Source organism: Simochromis diagramma, unplaced genomic scaffold (assembly GCF_900408965.1).
Source record: "Simochromis diagramma unplaced genomic scaffold, fSimDia1.1 OVJJ01000165.1, whole genome shotgun sequence".
NCBI lineage: Eukaryota > Metazoa > Chordata > Actinopteri > Cichliformes > Cichlidae > Simochromis > Simochromis diagramma.
The window spans coordinates 2,053,898-2,073,562 of NW_024387467.1; the positions used below are offsets into that span (position 1 = coordinate 2,053,898).

Sequence of the window (19,665 nt, forward strand, 5' to 3'; positions counted from 1 at the left end):
AACCAATAAAGGATCTTAATTACTTTATTAATTATTACAGAATCAGTACAATGCCACCAGTTGTGTTACTTTCCAGCCAATGACTCTTGCATGAAGGACTTTATTTTTTACAACTAGTAATTCAGAGGTTCATATTCTATACTTTATTTTCATCCATCCATCCATTCGCTTCCACTTCTCCTTTTCAGGGTCGCCGGGGGCGCTGGAGCCTATCCCAGCTGTCATAGGGCGAGAGGCGGGGTACACCCTGGACAGGTCGCCAGTCTGTCGCAGGGTGTCATTTATTTTCATATGTTTTTATTTACTTTTGCAAAGAAATTTAAAAGACAAAATTAAATAATATGAAACTGCTCTAACAGGTGAGCACAGTGGCGCAGTGGTCAATACTGCTGCTAAATTAAATGGTATTTAAACCCAAAATTGTTACCTTTACATAATCATAACGTACCAATAATTAACACCAGAAATATAACCATTATGGAAGGCAAAAATTGTTTAACATCAGCATTGTGTCATCAGTTGTTGTCCAGTTGTCCTATACTGGAAGAGCAAATAGAATGACAACACAGCCCATACTGGCTGAAGAAGCTAACTGCGCTCCATGAGCATCTGGCACTGCAAATGAACCATGGACCAGGACCAATAATGGACCGGACACACCCAGAATGGCTAAAATCCACACACTCCTGATCCCCAAGGATCGGTCCTATACAACTATCTGCCTCAGTACCACATAGAAGCTGCTGCCAGGCATCAGATTTGGGCACAGAAAGGAATTTGAAAGAACACCAGAGGGGACGAAACACCAGCTACTGGTAGACAGAGCCATCACCCAAGACTGCAAGATCGCCTGGATTGACTATAGCCTGTGACTCAGTGTCCCACACGTGGATCCTGGCATGCATACAAGATCCTTCATCAGGAATTCAATGGGGATGTGGCAAACAACACTAGAGGCCAACTTCAAGCCAATTGCACAAGTTGCCATCAAGTGCTACGTTTACCAAGGAGATGCTCTGTCCCAATTGCTGTTCTGCATATGCCTGCATCCCCTCAGTGAGATCATCAACAAGACTGGCTATGGATACAGTGGCTTGCAAAAGTATTCGGCTCCCTTGAACTTTCCCACATTTTGTCACATTAGTCACATTTGTCACATGTGAAAGACCAACACAAAGTGGTGCACACATGAGAAGTGGAACGAAAATCATACATGATTCCAAACATTTTTTACAAATAAATAACTGCAAAGTGGGGTGTTTTTGCAGACAGCTACAAGTTAAGGGAAAGCTGCAAGTACCTGAGAATCCCATAGGTAAATAGGAACAATGAAGAGGGCATTAGCAAAGGTACAACCACCAAATACCTGCAGAGAGTAAGGCAAGTCCTAAGGAATCAACTTAATGGCAAGAAAAAGATCCAAGCAAACAATACCTACAACCTGCTGGTAATCAGATACCCCGCTGGGATAATGAGTTGGCCAAAAGAAGAGAATGAAGCCACTGACAGGCCCCTGCACAGTATGTACCACCGGCACATAGAAGTGGCTGAGATACAGCAAAGATACCAGTGGCTGGACAAAGCTGGACTGAAAGACAGGACAGAGGAGCACAAGCTCTTAGCACAAGAAAGAACCCCAAGAAAGAAGAGCAAGAGGAGGAGCCATCATGGAAGGACAGGCTCCTGCACAGTATGTATCACCAGCAGAGAGGAAGTGGCTGACATACAGAAATCCTACCAGTGGCTGGACAAAGCTGGACCAAAACACAGCACAGAGGCACTAATCATGGCAGCACAGGAACAAGCTCAAGACTCATAGAGGCTGGGGTCTATCACACCAGGCAAGACCCCAGGTGCAGGCTGTGTAAAGATGCCTCTCAGATAATCCAGCACATAATAGCAGGGTGCAAGATGCTAGCAGGCAGGGCGTACATGGAACACCATAGCAGTATAGCCTGGAAGTCCTGAGGTCAAAATGCACTTGTATGGGCAATCCAAGTGTGCCAATTATTGTTAAATCCCTCCATTTACGTTTTCCAAATAAATTAACAGTGATAGTTTTGACCATCACAGTCATGCCTGCTTACTCAAGGTGTCTGCTGCTAATCTTAGTCTATCGTCTTTGTGATTTATTTTAATACTCTGGTTCAAAAACGTGACTCTGTGAAAGGGAGATCCCAAATCCAGCACTTCTAGTTTTCGTTATTTCGTTAGTTTTCGTTAACGATAATAACCTTGGTTTCAACTCTGCAGTCGGGAGAATCTAAACAACTGATACCTGTTTTATACATTTTTCACATTGTTTCTTGGGATTGTGCAATCAAAGCTTCATCATCATCATATGACCCCACCTGAATGTAGAGACAGGATAAACCAGGAAAGAACAGTCTGAACCTTGACAATGAAAGAATAAACACTTTAATAACACAATTTTTAAAAATATATATATATTACTTAGCTGTCTTAACAGTAGTTTTACGAATGTAATGTAATTACATTAGTTAAATTATAACATTATTTATGTTACTAATGTAACATGGTTTTTTAGATAGATTGAGAGATAGAATTTTATTTCGAACATGCAAATATAATTAAAATAACAAGAGAAAAAAAGAAAAAAGAAAAACAAAACTTAAAAATCATCAAGTTTTCATGTACATATCTATGTCTACAGAACTAAGAAGGATGGAACAGGACTATAGGATGAAGTTTACACTTTTCCTGTTCCTTCCCCCTTATTTCAAATTTCATTGCTTACAAATCCATATCTACAATTCAACATTATTTCATCCATATATGTTTAACTATGTACAAGTCTAACACGCTGAACATGCACAAATAAAACAATTTTCAGCACGTAAACCAAAACAACAACAAGCTACATTTTTACATAAACTAATCCCGCTGTTTTTAACACCCGCGTAATCTCTGAGCTTATTTTCTATCTATGTGACAAACACCTTAATGAACACTAAAGCTTGGGTTACTCTGGCTTTGATCTATAAAAATGAGGACACAATGAGACAACTCAGTCACTAAGAGGAAGATTTCCAATATTCATGCAATTTATTATTTTTGAACAATCGTGTGAATTTTTGTATCGATGTACTTTTCTTGATTTCATCTGTACAGGTGTTGCACACACGAACTCCTCTGACTCTGATATTTTACATTTGTCCTGCTGAACATAAGGATTCCTCCCAGGTCAGGAGAGGAGTTAACATTCCTGTCAACAACATTAGTGAAAATATTATGGATAAGTGTAACACTATGTGAGGTTATTCTTGTTGGACGGCAGATTAAGGGATAAAGACTAATGCTGTAGATTGTATGGATGAAATCAGTGATGGCACTGTTCACAGTTGGATTCAACAAATCTATATTGAAATCACCACAAATAAATGTCATTTTCTTGTTGTTAACAGGATTGTAGATCTTCAGCATTTCCTCTGTGAACATTTTTATCCAGGGGTCCTGTAGATACTGCTGATTTGCAGATTCTTTGACTTTTCAGCTTCTATTTCGATAGTTATGCACTCCATTATGTTATCCAGTGCCAGTGACAGTTCACTGATGATTCTACATTTGTAATTATTATCAGTATACAAGGCAACACTCCCTCCCCCTTTTTTTTTAAATTCTATTGATGTAATACATGTCATAGCCACCAAGCTTCACTAAGTTTTGATCCCCATCTAACCAAGTCTCTCAAACTGCAATGACAGTGAATTTCCTAGAAAACTGTGCCAGACAGTCCAGGATTTTTGAATGATTTGAATTGAGGCTTCTACTATTAAAATGTATGATTGCTATTACAATATCCATTATTATATTTCTATACATTATACAAACTGCTCATTTGTATAATACTCACATTTCTGATCATGCTTATGGGTATAGAAATTGTTTTCATGGTCTATATCAGTATACTCAAAGAGTTTCAGTCCCAAATCCTTATATACAACATTCATTTTCACCTTACTAAGAAAAGTGATTATTATCACAGTTTTGTCATGTCATATGATTTATTCCTATAGTTAGTGTCTCGGTTTTTAACATTTAATTAATTACTATATATCCAGTTCTGAAAGTTCTTTAATGACCACAACTTTTTGTTCTTCTGGTGTTCCTTTGAGCTTGATGAAGACTTTGCCGTTTAGGAGATTGAATCTCGTTTTGTCTTCTTAGTATCCGTGCTTGTTGTGCTATGTCAGCATTTTTCTTTGTCAAATGCTCGTTTATGTAGATATTGGTTCCTCTCAGCTTGTCTTAGCAGCTCCTTTTTTGATTTTCTATTCACGAAGCGTATTTTTATAGATGGTTTTCCACTATTATTTTTTTCGAGGCAGAGGATGGCAAGCTTCAGTATCTTTACTATTAATGGTAATTCCCTTGCCACTAAAGAAATGGACAATTTGTTGCTCCAAAGTGGGCTCACTGGCTTCCTCTGCCACTACAGCTCTGGCATACGTTCTGTGTTTGGTCTCCAATCCACTTACTATTAAGTCATTCATACGGGTGTACTGCTCTAGATCTGCCACTCAGGACTCAAGTAGGGCTATTTTTTTTTTTACCTTTTCTTCATTTAGTTTTTGCAGGTCTTTAATCTGTCCCATCATATCCAAAAGTAATTTCTGTTGTTTGGAGATATTAAAAAGCTCTCCTGACATGTAATTTAGAGATTTCTTAATCTCCTCCATCTCATCCTCAGAGACTGCGCCTTTTTTGGTGGCATTTTGTAGGCGGCTCAAATAAGATGCAAACACACCTGTTTAGTTGTTGATGCCTGCTGGTGGATCCTGGGCCTGGTGGCTGCTGGTGGAGCCTGGGCCTGGTGGCTGCTGGAGTAGCCTGGGCCTGGTGGCTGCTGGTGGAGCCTGGGCCTGGTGGCTGCTGGAGTAGCCTGGGCCTGGTGGCTGCTGGTGGAGCCTGGGCCTGGTGGCTGCTGGAGGAGCCTGGGCCTGGTGGCTGCTGGTGGCTGCTGGAGGATCCTGGACTTGATGTCCAAAATGTGTGTGTTGTGATGAAGAGACATCTACTGAAGCAGAGCCAGAGCCAGGCAGTGAATTGGCCGCTGTGAGCCACGTGTATTTTAACTCTCCTTCTGCGCTCTGCACATCTCAGATAAATCACTGCAGTCATTTTACAGACAGATAAGAGAGCCCGGACTGGATTAGACTTACTAGCTGACCGTTCAAATCGCTTTTCTCAGTTTAGTGCTTGTTGTTCAGCTGCGTATCATCACCTCTTAATGATGTGAAATAAGAGGCCTCTACAGAGCAGACCCCCATCTCTGTCTGGGAAACTATCTTAGTGAAAGTCAGTGATGCGTTTTGTCCTTTCAGAAAATTTATCACAAAAGATTTTTAGATTTTTACATTACTGTGAAAATATGCACCACCACATGTTACTCAAACTGGTGTTAATAAATCTGCAAACTTTGTGACATCATGTTGAATTTAGAGCAGAGTGTAACTTATGTAGAGGTAATTTTTACTTGATGGAATGATCTAACAAGACAGAACATGCCAGTTTAATTTATTTATGTCCGCTCAGTCCACAAACAGTTTTCAGAACAGAAAACTCAGACATCAGATCATCCATCTTGGGGCAACTGTGAGAGCGTGTTCTGTCCCCTTGAAACAAACTGTAGGTTTCAACAGAAAAAAAAAATTGAATATCAAGTTGGAAAACCTTAAATGTTAAATCGGCTGCATTTTTAGGTAGTGTTCTAATGTGCCGTTTTTGGGAAGGCACGACGGGGTTGCTTGTTTCCCAAGACCCATCTCAGCCCCCATAAAATGCAGTTCAAACAGCTAATAAGTTACAGACCCATGCACATCCATCAAGTTCAAACTGGTCTAATACATTTTAATTTAGCTTGAAAAAAGTACCTCTAAAGTACAAGGACAGGACTGAAAATAATTTAAAAAACTGCTGGTGTCCAAAGAGACACCTTCATAAAACCTGCAGAGCCTCTTTTATGCAAAATATAGACAAATTATGAGTTGCTCAAGACTTTTGCACAGTATAAGAGTTTAAAGAAATCTAAAGAATAAATCAGAATATTATGTTGCAACCTCAATATTTTGATTATAGAAAGTAGAAAAATGAAGGACATGCTGATAATTCAAACAGAGGTCTGAACAATCCAGCAAACAATAGGCTAAATAAAAAATTAAAGCTCCAGCGGTCAGGTTTGGGATCTATGAGGAAGCTATGAGGAGCTCAGCGGCTGACTGTCATCTGGCTGAACTCCAGCCAAAAGCTGCAAGACGGCCATAGGGGTAGATGTAGCTATACACAGTGATAGCAACATCAATAACACAAGAAGTTAAGAAGTACCAAGATCTGAGGACCTGGAGAAGATGTGAAAGGTGAAGATAATGGTCCTCGTAGTAATCTAAGCATTCAGAGCAGTGACCCCCAGACTGTGCGACTGGTTCCAGCAGATCCCATTAATGGCATCAGACATCTCTGCTCCAAACAGCACAGTCCTAGTATTAGCAAGCTCCCTGGACCAAAGCTTGAATGACAAAGACTGAATGAAGGGGCAGTGGACATTTATTTTTTTATCTCACATAAAAAATTGTCACACACCCCAGACATAGGGATGATGTCTAATCACAATTTGATCGTGTGGAATGGAATAAAAATTTTATTACTACAATATAATCTCCAGCATTGACATTGCATTAACAATATAACAGATAGCATTAAGATGTTTAAACATACAGGCACCATATTAACCTTTATTCCAGGTGCAGTTATAACTATTTTTATACACACCCTGCAGTTTGTGCCTTTTAAAGAGTTGAAGCTCAGTCAGTTAATTGAAGGTCAGAAGCTTCGTCCGGCGCTATGTCCAGACGATCTATTATGTAAGTGACTTAGAGCTATGGAAGGATTGCCTACACGCTTACAAAACATACATGCCATGTTATTCATTATTATCTTTTATTCGTTTATATCCTTTTTATTAAGCTTTGAGTAGTGGCATTTGATTAAAGCATTTATTCAATATATTCCGTATATAGTTTCAGTTAGATTGTTACACATATGAGAGTGGCTTCTGTCTGGTAAGAGGTTATGAGTTTAGTTGGCGAGGTGAGACAGAGTGCATTTGAGGTCGAGACACACACACAATAGGTAGACTCATAAGACTCGTAAGAGTTCAGACACATTTTGCAAGCTTGTAGCTGCATTTTGTGCCTGCATAAGTGACAGTTTGTTGCAGGACGTGCGTCTGATGTTCCAGAGATAAGCGAGAGCAAGACGAGCTACAGGAAGCAGCTGGCGTGGAGACGGAGAAAATGTTCTTTTCAAATGTGTCAGAAGTCGTTAACAGAACGTTTGTGGTTTTGAAACTTATGCATGTATTGTATCTGCTTGACGCAAGAGGGGGCGTAATAATACCCTGATGCTATAAAACAACTGCTTGTGTATTGTTAGGAGGAGATCGAAGCTGATTGTTTGACAGCGTTCATCTCCCCACGCGTGTGTTCATTAAAATCATTGTTTGACCCAACCCCTCTGGACCAGTGTTGCTTTGTATCCCTCCTCAATATCTGAAACCGTAACAATCGTCATTGTTGTCATCTGAGGAGGCAGCAGTCTCATTTTGTACAGAATAAATGTCTCTTGACCCATGAAGGCCTCTTTTTTGTGAATGCGCACAGAGTCTAAGGCAGAACGCTGGTCTTTACAGTGAAAGTTGATAAGACTATTGTGATTTGCATTCTCTAGCTGTGGTTTAAAGTTCGGATGATTTAGACTGGAACACTGGGCTTCGTTCACTGATAGTGTACCCCTCTGAGGACTCTTTGAAAAACGGAGACACTATTAAACGTCCCATTATTGAAAAAGGTTAGTATTTCAAGAAAAATGGCTGTTCATAGAAGTCAGTCAAGTGTTTGACCTTAATGGATCAGTGCCTATAATATCAGAGGATGTTGTTTTTAACATATACATGAATCTGAACTGGGAGAGGGCCCAACCCTCATTTTAGTGAAATAGTTTTGTTAACAAGGAAATTGATTAACAGCTTCATGTAGGTCCTACAATAGACACGAAATATTTGTTTGGCCTATGTTTAACTTTGTCTCTTATAGTATGCCAGTGATTTTTTAAATAATGTTCTCCAGTCTCAGTTTTTCTTATTGATGAATCTTTCAGCAGTCTTTGCACATTTTTGGTTGTGTGCAAAGACTGCTCTGGGTTCTGGGAAAAACAAACAAACAAAAAAGAAAATATAATCATTCCTGGAAGCCCTGTTGGGAGTAGTGAAGTGAGTTGAAGTAAACATCCTCGTTGTCACACACTCAGTGTGGAGAGTGAAAGATGATTTTCTGATTGTTTTATGTTGGCCCTGTGGAAGATGTCCACAGTGTGCCCCACCTCTTGTCACACAACCCTGAATTGGATAAGTAGCAGGGAATGGATGGATGGATCGCAGGTTTACCAGCAGAACACATCAGTAAAGCTATATATATATATATATATATATATATATATATATATATATATATATATATATATATATATATATATACACACACACACACACACACACACACATGGTATATAGTTTTAAATAAGTATTGAACACATCACCAATTATTTCTCAAGGTGCTACTGGCACGAAATTCTCACAAGATATTCATAATAATCCATCCATGCGAAGAAATCAACCCACTGAAATTATGTTATGTATGATAATGAGAAATGACCCAGAGAAAAACTATTCAAGACATGTAAAAAGGTGGTGGTGCAAAAAGTCACGACATAATGCACTCAGCTGTCATGGCCTATATACACACCATCATTCCTGAAGCAAAAGCATGTCAAGAAATATTGTCATAATTCTTTCCGCACATTGGTCATTGTAGATATACAAGCCACAGTACTGAAGTGTCTGTAAAGGTTCTCAGTCATCCAGGTCATCGAAGTCTAAGGAGCTTGGAAAGAAAAGCGTCTGGACTTCTTTAAGTTTCCTTGAAGACGTTTCATCCGAGAAGCTTCTTCAGTTCTAAGAGCAACTGGTGGAAAGTCCCTGATTTTAAACCCTATGGGAGTGTCGAAGAAAACTCAACAACGTAGTGTTTGCTGTACAGTGTAACGAGGAGTGCTCAGACCTCTACATTGGAGAGAACAAACAGTCACTTCATAAGCGCATGGCACAACATAGAAGAGCCACCTCCACAGGACAAGACTCGGCGGTCCATCTGCTTCTAAAGGACAAAGGTCACTCTTTGAGGATGCCGATGTTCAAATTTTGGACAGAGAGGACAGATGGTCTGAAAGAGGAGTGAAAGAAGCATCTCCACTGTGAGCGACCATCTTTGAACAGAGGGCGGGGCTTACGACACCAACTGTCTGCCATCTATAATCCAGTTTTGAGATCCTTCCCAGACGCCTTAACGCTGACTCACATCCTGGGCCATCTGACCTCAGGAAATCACATGATAGGGTGGGGCCAGGTTTCACAATGAGCTCACCTGAAACCCTGGCTGATTGTGACCTACACCCGTTTTCACACCTTGGCTCGTGTGATTAGGTAGAGGATGAACCCTCTTGGGGGGGCACTCCCACAGGGCTTAAAATCTGGTACTCTCCACCAATTGCTCTTAGAACTGAAGAAGCTTCTCGGATGAACACTTAAAGAAATCCAGACACTTTTCTTTCCAAGTTCCTTAGACAGCACTCAAGTAAATAAAATAGTAACCCGTTATCTATGCCCCAAAATTGATTCTGTATAGATGAATGTAGTGGGAGAAACGTTTTGTCCCTCATCCAAGTGACTTCTTCAGTCTCAGCTGACTGCAGGTTTCCCCAATCTTATAAACAGTACAAGGTTGGGGAAATCTATGTTAATCTTTAATCTTGAACACACATACGAATTGTGTGAGACAATAGCACCTGCTTCACAGCAGGGAGAATTGACCCACATTGTTAAAGAGCTTTCATATAATTTCAAGATCTTGTTTTAAAACTGATCAGTTCATTTACAAAAAATTTCACAACAAGAAAGCAGAGGACCAGGCTTGGACTTGGATATGTCTTCTGGAGTGCTGCCACAGCCCCGTAGCTGACTGTCTGTTATCTGCTGCACTGCACATCATGTCAGTGCAAAGTAGCCCTTTAGATAGGCACTATCTACAACACGCACTTGGTTGAAGTGATAAAGCTCCTTGCTGCTCCATTTTCCCAGATAGGAAACATTATTTGTGTCTAAATGGACTTTTTAACTTTTTCTTCCACAGGAAAATGAAAAATGTGCTTTCTCCTCAGTAACCTTGTCCTGTTGGGAAGCAAAAAATTAAACTGCTGCACCCGACAACACAAAAAATTGCATTAAAATGGCATTAGCTAATACTTTGTAGTTATGAACCTCGTTTCAACAGCAGTTTTTTGTGAAAAGGTTGTCATAAAGTGCACATGCTCTACACTAAACAGCACACAGACAGACAGGTGTCGATGCCCACTCCTCAAATTTAAATACATGTAGGGTTCTGACAGAAGGTCATCAGCACCGTGTCCCTCACCCTGTTTTAAATGCACTTTAGAACAGCATGCATCAACACCACATATTAGTGGACAGAGTGAGGCATGGAGGAGGCTCTTACACCTCCGTTCTCTGTTCGCTGTCTGGGGCGGGGGGCCAGGAGGAGGAGCTGGCCATCTTGTCAGGGTCTGGGCTGGTGGGCCTCCCCGCTGCTATGGGTCTGCTTTTTCCACCTCAGAGTAAAGGGGACCATCTCCTGGGCCTGGGGGTAGATTCCCCTTCAAGGGCTGCTGTAGAGTTTGTTTGAGGAGTGTGAGTTTGTGTAATGTGCTCAGTATTGTGTGTTTCCATGTTGAGTGAGTGCTGAGTATTTGCATATGTGTGCATGAGGGTGGGAATGCATGTTTGTGTCTGTGTGTGCCTGTTTGTTTTTCCACTTGATAAAAGTTAACGTGAGGGTTCCTGATGGTTAGGGACAAATGCAATCGCATGGCAGGATGCTGTAAACGGACCAAACTTCAGTCAGGAGAACAACTGAGACAGGGTTCATACGCCTTTTTCAGGGTCAAATTCAAGCATTTTTTAAGCACTTTCAAGGTCCTTTTTCAAACTTTTCCAGCACAGGCCTCAGTGTGAGCTTGAAGACATTTATAATGTTTAAGTAGTTTAATGTGTCGGTGCTGACGATAAACACAGTTTGAATGAAAGCCGGGGAACTTTGGTAGCACAGAAACAAGTGGCTATTCTTTGTGACCATATGGATCAGTCATATTACCATTATTTCACCCAAAGGCACCAAGTTAATACTCAAAAAAGCTGCAGCAATACACACAAATATAAACAGTACTTTTAGCCTTTAACCCTCTGGGGTCCAGGGTATAACTGGCCGTTTTTGACTACTGGCCTCTATATCTCACCTTTAAAAACTGTTTATCTTGCCAATCTGTTATTTTCTCATTGTGACAAACTGTATCAGCACAATTTATCTAAATTCAGACAAAATTTAAAATATCAGTAGAAAGTGATATTTTTGACTGTACAAACCACAGGCACGTTTAACGAATCATTTTCATAACTTGAAATGCAAATAGAAATTGTACACTTTTTAAAAATATGCACAAGTTTTGCAAACAACAAAGTTATTTGGTACTATTTACCTAAAAATGCAGCCAAGGCTCAGACGTTTTTATATAACCATTTAAACAGAACAATCAGGTGCTCTGCGTCAAATAAGAAGGCACAAAAATTATTTATGCAACTCCAAAAAATAGTTTGTGTCACTCTAATACAGATGTATGGAAGCCCGTTTCCGCCACTAAATAAAAACAAAAAAGCTAGTATCCATAACTCGAAATTTTGAGTTATTTTCTCGAAATTTCGACTTATTAACTCGAAATTTCGAGAAATATAACTCGAAATTTCGAGTTACTTTTCTCAAAATTTCGAGTTAGCTCTGCCAATCAAAAATATACGTGAATGAGGTCGCTTTCTTGTTACCCGGAAGCATATGGCGCAGAGGACCGCGCACTCAAAAATGGATCCCAACAAATTGGCGCTTTCGCGAGTACGTTTGCTGATAGTAACACCATGTGATTCAGCTAATAACACAGGGATTTCATCATTTGTGAAGCCAGGCTGAAAACACTCAACAATCTGTGCATTCACGACTGGATGTAATACCGGTAACTTAGCTGTAGCATTTGTAGCTGAGGCTTCAGCTTCCGGGTAACAAGGAAATGACGTCATTCACATAGATTACTGATTGGCAGCGCTAACTCGAAATTTCGAGTTACTTTTCTCAAAATTTTGAGTTAATAAATCGAAATTTCGAGTTAATATGTCGAAATTTCGAGAAAATAACTCGGAATTTTGAGTTATGGATCCTTTTTTTTTTTTTTTAGTGGCGGAAACGGGCTTCCATACAGATGAGAACAGCACAGGGATAAACCTGCAGGTCTGACAGCAGCTGTGTCAGCGTTTACACTGCAATCTGCCTTTGGTGGCTTTAAGGCAGCAACTGTGACGTTCACTAGTAGAACTGACACACAAAACAAAACAATGACAACACACTAACTACACAAGACAACACACTAACTACACAAGACAACACACTAACTACACAAGACAACACACTAACTTGAGACTCCAAACAGGGAAACGTCACAAACCTCTCACGTATCAAAACTCTCTCTCTCTCTTTCGCTCACTCCTAAAACTTCCGCCTCTTCACAAACGACCAGATGCCACATGTTGCCATATCATATTTTGATTGGTCGACACGGTACATTTTTCCACCAATAGGGAAGGAGTGCTTTTTCTTTTTTCACTCACAATCAAAGCATGTTTGCTGGCGCTCTCCTTAGAAAACAGTTTTTACCGTTTCTTCCCGGAGTAAACGCCACAGTTGTATTCAGAAAAAAACATCGGTTTTACGTTGCCTATCAACACAATTTAAACACTGGTACATAGTTTGAAGTCTGCTCGTTCGACCCAAGTTGAAATGGAGACTCTGGGTCTGTCGACCCCAGAGGGTTAACCAGAAAGCCTTAAGTTGGCTAGTTATATATCGAGCTAATGTTTAAAGCTTTCACTGGAGTAAATTAACTCATATCACTGCTAAGTAATGTCAGCTGAGTTCACAGCATATTCCATAACAGCGCTGCCATACTGCATCACACTCAGTGCATCTCAATCATTTCTCCAGCGAGTTTGACAGTTAGCAAAATAATAATCATAATTTTAAAAAATAGCATGTGTAACGTACACGTACTGGAAAATATTTACTAGGACTCGCCTATCATGACTGGAGAGCGCAAACTCCACCATTGTTGTTTTCCATCAAACACTCATTAAAACAGCGACCTACAGGTATGTTAGCGCACTCATCCCCGACTGTCCAAGGGAGGGGCGGGGTCACACGGTGAAACAGACACAAGGCAGCCAGGTGGGGAAATTTTGCTTTTACATTTTGCGACTCATTTTATTTCTCTATCTGATAAGAAAACGATTCAAACAGTTATTTGTGGTGAATGAAATACAGCTACACTTTCAAGCACTTTTAAGCACCACATCTGAAATTCAAGCACTTTTCAAACCTTGAAAAGACAACATTAAAATTCAAGCATTTTCAAGGATTTCAAGCACCCGTACGAACCCTGCTGAGATAATCCATCCACAATACGAGGTTAGTCATTAATATACTGCTGCATGGGCTGGTCTGTAGTTACACTGTAAGGGTTTAAAAAGTGAGAGAAGCCGACAGTGATCGCTGCCTGTTTTTAGGGGCTTGTTCAGATTAAATAGAACAAGATACAAAGCACTAAAGCATGTTAAATACACAACAGCCTTAATAAACACAGAGTAGTTTGGGCCCGGAAGAAGGGTTCATGCGTCATCACTTAAAGACTTGATATATATGTTAGGGTAAAAAAAGAAAAGTTCTGGCCAATTTGGGCCCAAAAATGTGTGGGTTGTTTATTTTTTTTTTTTTTCCAAGTATTAAAAAAAATAAAGCAAGGAAAAAAATAATAAAATTCATCTTTAAGTTACCAAACCATAATGTTCTGCGTTCATTTTAATTCAATTATATAGGATTTTTAGTTTTGTCGTTTCTGGTGTTTTTTACTTTGAAATGTTTCCCCCTATATCTAGCAAAATCAGACTTCCATTCTGAAGTGGAGTTACGTAAGAAAACATGCCGTGTGCAGATCAGAGGCATGGCAAATGTAACTGGGACGTGCTGCTTGTGTTCTTCTGTTTACTATCACACACCCACATAAATACTGTGACTGCTATTGCTTTTGAACATTTGGTAGAAACTGTTGATACATTTGTTCTCTCTCCTCTGCATTCGCTCTTAAAAAGCAATTTTGATGTGTTGAAGTTGAGCAAAAGACCCACAGGCTGAAAATGACTTCCACTCCAGCTCCGATACTTCACACTGTTTTTATTTTTGTCTTTTACCCAGTTCTTTCTCTGAATGTCCAATGATCATTTTTCTTTGGCTTTTTTTCTACCTTTGCTGTGTTGTGAGATACGTATTAAGTCAAATTCAGCCGTAGTTGTTACATTTTGTATGGTGATGCACTGTGCTGACAGTGTTGGGCAGGGCTTTTTTTCCTTATCTTCTTTTCTCTGGCTTTCGTAGGCAGTTTTGTAGCGCTTCACTATCGAGTAAAAACTGATACTGAAGCAGGCACTCTCGAAATTTGTAAAGGCATGCCTATTCAAATATGAGTTAGTGGTATTTTCTAGCAGGGACTAGCATGATCGTAAAGACCTGGTTTCTAACTAATGAAAACAAACAGCATTCCTGGAAATCTCTTATATCACCTGCTCAGCCAGCCAGTTTGCTCTCAGCTCACATCATACCAACTATCAGACTAGTGTTCACATGTTCACAACTCCTTGGGTTGTCATTTTTCAGTGTCTTCATAGTTTAGTGGCGGTTTAACGTGAACATACCTGATTAAAGGCCAGGAGGACATATAACGGAAGAGGAAGAGGAGTAGAAGAAAAAAAAATCTGCCAAATCAATCCTGTGGATCTGCTGTGGGACCCCTTGTACTGTTGTGGATTTTATTATGACATATATACCTGTATACACTAGACATGTGTAATCATATATACTGATATGTGCTATGCCCACTCACAGTGGAGTATTTTATATGGTGGAGTCACTGTGTTAAGCATTTAACCTGCATGTTCGAATCACACGACCCATATATTTAGGTCAAATATATGTACCATCATATTTATGAAAAAGTTTGAGCCACTTGTTGATCAATACTGTTGGAAATTGCAGTAATTAGGATCAATAAGTAACCTTTGATTGTGTTATAGCCGACGGTGACTAGTCCAATATAGGGATAATGCAGCTTGGCACTGCTAAAGTTTGCACATAGGATCCTTTCTCAGCGTTCATCTGTGTTTATCTGTACATCCCACGGTGTGCACAGCCCTTTCAATGCCTGTACGGTAAACAAACCTGGCCCCGCTGGGCATGCCCCTGAGATTCTGCTCCTTGCCTCAGTCACCTGAAGGAGAGAAAAACCCTTACTTAGCATAGATAGCCGTTTATGTCTGGCATGCGCACCCAACAAAATTGTCAAATTGATTAACTGTTAACTGCCGTTTTGCAGACTTTCTGACTCACTTTGGCCATAAAACTGACAAAAGGGACCCAATTCAATGATGGATGTAAGACTGGTTCTCGAGAAGTTATGGGGTAGTTCAAAAAGTATGTATTATAGGTGGAAGATGAAACGAAAGAACAAAGGATGAAAGGGTACCCAACGGCAGGAGGAGGGATCACAGTCCCTATATAAGACGAGACAGATATGCATTGGGATACAGATATGCTTTTGTCTGCTGTTGTTTGTTTTGTGTTGGTTTCTGATCTGCATGTGCTCACGGCGAACGCCGCGGGGCAGCTTTTGCTTTTTCCTTTGTTTTGCTAAACGTGATTGTTCAATAAAACAACTGGCATAGAGCTCTGCTCTTCTCCTGTTTTTGTGTTTTTGATTTTCAGAGGTGGGACCAAGTCATTGTTTTGCAAGTCTCAAGTAAGTCTCAAGTCTTTATCCTCAAGTCTCAAGTCAAGTCTCAAGTAATGTCAGGCAAGTCAGAGTCGAGTCTCAAGTCACTGGTGTAAAAGTCCGAGTAAAGTCACAAGTCTGAAATTTTGAATTTCAAGTCCTTTCGAGTCTTTAAAAAAAAAAACGAAAACAAGCATGTTGCAGTTATATGCTAAATGTAAATATTAGACCATGTAATTTTTAAATCTGTGTTTTTCTCAACACATGACAAAATAGTGAACTTAGAAAATATACACAAATTGTGAAATTGCACCTCTTTAAAATGCAGCTCAATTAAACTTAGCTCCAAGAATAATTTTCACCGACAGTTCTGAGATAAGCTGCATGTTATTCTTGGATGCGGTTGTAGGACCGGCTTTAAAATCGCATGACAAAAATATCATACATAAATAAATGATTTTTTTTTTAAATTTTAAATATCATTTAAAAAAAAAACTGCATCACCAACGTAGCCTGGAAAACATTTGCTAGTTAGATGAAGTCAGCTATCTCATCGTAGCATATTTATATGCATATTTATAATTATACGGTTCTTGTGAGTGCATACACTCGTGAAGTTTAGTACTTCAGGTCACTGCAACAAGCCCAGGTACAGTTTACCGACGGATGGGTGCAGGACCTTGAAATGCACCGTGTAGAAAGTAAAGACCATCGTATGTATCATAAGTTTACCAGTCTCACAAATCGTCGTCATAAATACACATTCGTTAACCGTTTAGGACCTTTGAGCTCAACGGTAATTAATTAGCAGTGGAAATAATTTCTGGTAGCATCACAGAAATGTAGCAGTGACAATAATACTGTATGCTGTAATCGTACTGGGCAATTGGTGATACAAAACAACTGTTTTACCCTGTGAATAAAAGTATATGTTTTTGTCAATGTACCATAATAACAGAAGCGAAACGCAATATTGTGTCAGGACAATTCACTATTTATGCACAATAAATAAAGGAGCATAGCGCGACAATTTCTGTTCAGCGCCAGACTTGCTTGTAACCCATATCACCAATTATGTTAAGAAAAATGACGTATTAACTACTAAAAAACACTGACCTTCGTGTAAATGCTTGGAGCAGACTAACCTGTGAGCTGGAGTGTTCTGGGACGTTATATTTGGTCTTTGAATGGCTGCAATCCAGGCCATCCGTCGCGTCTTTGTTACTTCGGAAACATGGCTGAACAATTTCTCTTCAACGACGTAATCCGATAACAACCTATCTCTTTACCCGTCGGCTTCCCGTGGCTGTCATGCGACCGGCTATTGCAGTTAATAATACAACGGCTTCTTGACATTTTTGTGTTTCTTTTTATCGCTGTGTGGCTGATTTTAATTGAAAGCCTGCGTGCGCTAGTACCGCTTGCCACGAGTTCCCAGAATCCTTTGCGGTTCTACCCATGAATGACGTCACATTTTCAATCTCTATATAATATGCATGTTAAATTTTATATTTGGGGTAAAATATCAAGTCTTTTCAAGTAAACCGGTTCAAGTCCAATTCAAGTCCCAGGTCATTGGTGTAAAAGTCCAAGTCAAGTCACAAGTCTTAGAACATTTTTTCAAGTCAAGTCTAAAGTCATAAAATTAATGACTCGAGTCTGACTCGAGTCCAAGTCATGTGACTCGAGTCAGCATTCTTGGGTGGACTTCATATACGACCTTACTTGATAAGATGCTGATGATTCTGAATCACTAACTTATCCATTCAAAAATGTAATTGGTACTCATTATATTCAAATGAGTCCTGGCCAGTTAGTACAGTCATGGTAAAAAGAAAGAACACTCTCTTTCAGTTCTTCAGTGTCCTTGTGTAACACTGATGTGTTTCAAATACTCCAAGATCAAAAGGTGCTTCACCCAAATTTGATGCAAAAGAGCTCAATGATTTGGACCAGTAGGTTTGGCTACGTACAGGAGAGGCAAACTGAATGAGACTCAGGCAACTGTGAGTTTTGAAAAATTGCCGGCTTTGTATTTTTCTTTTCACCCAGAAAACAAAATAAAAGAAAATATGACAAACATACAAAACATTACAAATAAAAGTGTCTCTTTTTGGTACCAGTATTTTCCTCAGTGACAACCCTGTGGCACAATCACAGTAATCACTTTAAAAAAAGAAACCTTACCTGGGTGCACCCTTCTAGATGTACAAAGTTCACATTCAAAATGAACCACAATCTCAATTACCAAGATCCAAATGACAACACTTGTTTGTATCTTCATAGACTTTGTTAACAAATTGCAACAATTATTCAGCTGGAAAAATAGATCCAACCGCCCACACCCACTTCCCTTCCTGTTTGTGGGATGTATAGAGTCCGTAAAAAGTCCTTAAAATAAACCGTCCGTAAGTCCAGGGGGATGTGTGTGAAGAAGGGGAACAGTAATATCAAAGTGGCGTGGTGTGTTTCTGTTTTGTTGCAGCTGGCCTACCACACTCTGCTGTGCAGCACAGAACAAAGTCAGTTGGTCCTTCAACGGGGTTGGCTCGCCATCGATTATAGGATCCGTTGCAATGCATCAAAAGGAAGATACAAAGGGAAACAAAAAAAAACCTGACCTGTCAACGACAGTGTCATAGGACATATTAAGTTCCTTATATAATCACAGTTCACAGTCCTATCACCTACAATGTATTATTTGCAACGTTACCCATGTTACAAATTGAAAATAAACAGTAAAACACACAATCTGTGCATTTGCTTCAAATGCTGTTTTTTCAGTAGATTGCATAAAGTTTTCCACAAAATATTATTAAACAATTATCCAATAAACACTGGAACATTTTACTTGCAAAGAACTCATGAAAAGCACAGATAAACAATGAACTATTAAAATACTTTGCTCACCGATCTCAGAAAAGAAAGGCGGAGCAGCGCGAGATGGCGCAGGAATGATGAAATGGCGTCGTCTCTAACTCCCGACCTTCGTCGACCAAACAATGTAAAAGGAACCAGCTAGTTACTCGTCTTAGCAGTACACATACAATAAAACAATCTTTCATAAGCAGCGAGTGCTAACTCTCCGTTTATATTACTTTTTTCCATACCTCGTTTCAGTAAATCGCAGTGTCTTTTTTCCTCACTAGCTTGCTCATGGAGAGTTCGCGCGCGAGAGAGAGAGGAGGAAAAGCCTGTGCTCTCTCAGACGGAGATGGCAGGCGGGGCCTGCACCACGTTTCAGCAGCTCATTGGCTTAGAGCAACTCACGCCTACACCAGAGCAGTTAACTCTTTAACTGCCGCACGTATGGCTTATTCACTATAAACAGAGTGTACTGCTAAGATTAATGGTCCTTTTGTCATTTTGGTATATTTTATCCAAGCCATCCTTAAATATGGGTTACACTTGGCTTTTACAACCCTTTAAATGCAACATTAGATTAACTAAAAACATGAGCTATTACACATTGTAACAACTAGATTTTCTGCAATTCTTAGGATCACTGCCTGTTAAATGGCACAGTTTTGGCCAGGATTTAGCTCGTGGACAGATATCCTTACACCTGACTCTAGAATTCTTCACTATACAGAGTTTATAGTCAACTCAATGAAAGCAAGGTGC

General features: G+C 39.8%; 1 long non-coding RNA gene across 1 annotated transcript; it reads left to right on the plus strand.

Annotated features, from left to right (window-relative positions):
- Positions 1 to 4,759: 4,759 nt before the first annotated feature.
- LOC120723438 lies at positions 4,760 to 15,439 on the plus strand. The gene is made up of 3 exons (XR_005693751.1): positions 4,760 to 4,770; positions 14,538 to 14,541; positions 15,159 to 15,439. It is a non-coding gene; the product is annotated as an uncharacterized LOC120723438 (long non-coding RNA).
- The last annotated feature ends 4,226 nt before the right edge of the window (positions 15,440 to 19,665 follow it).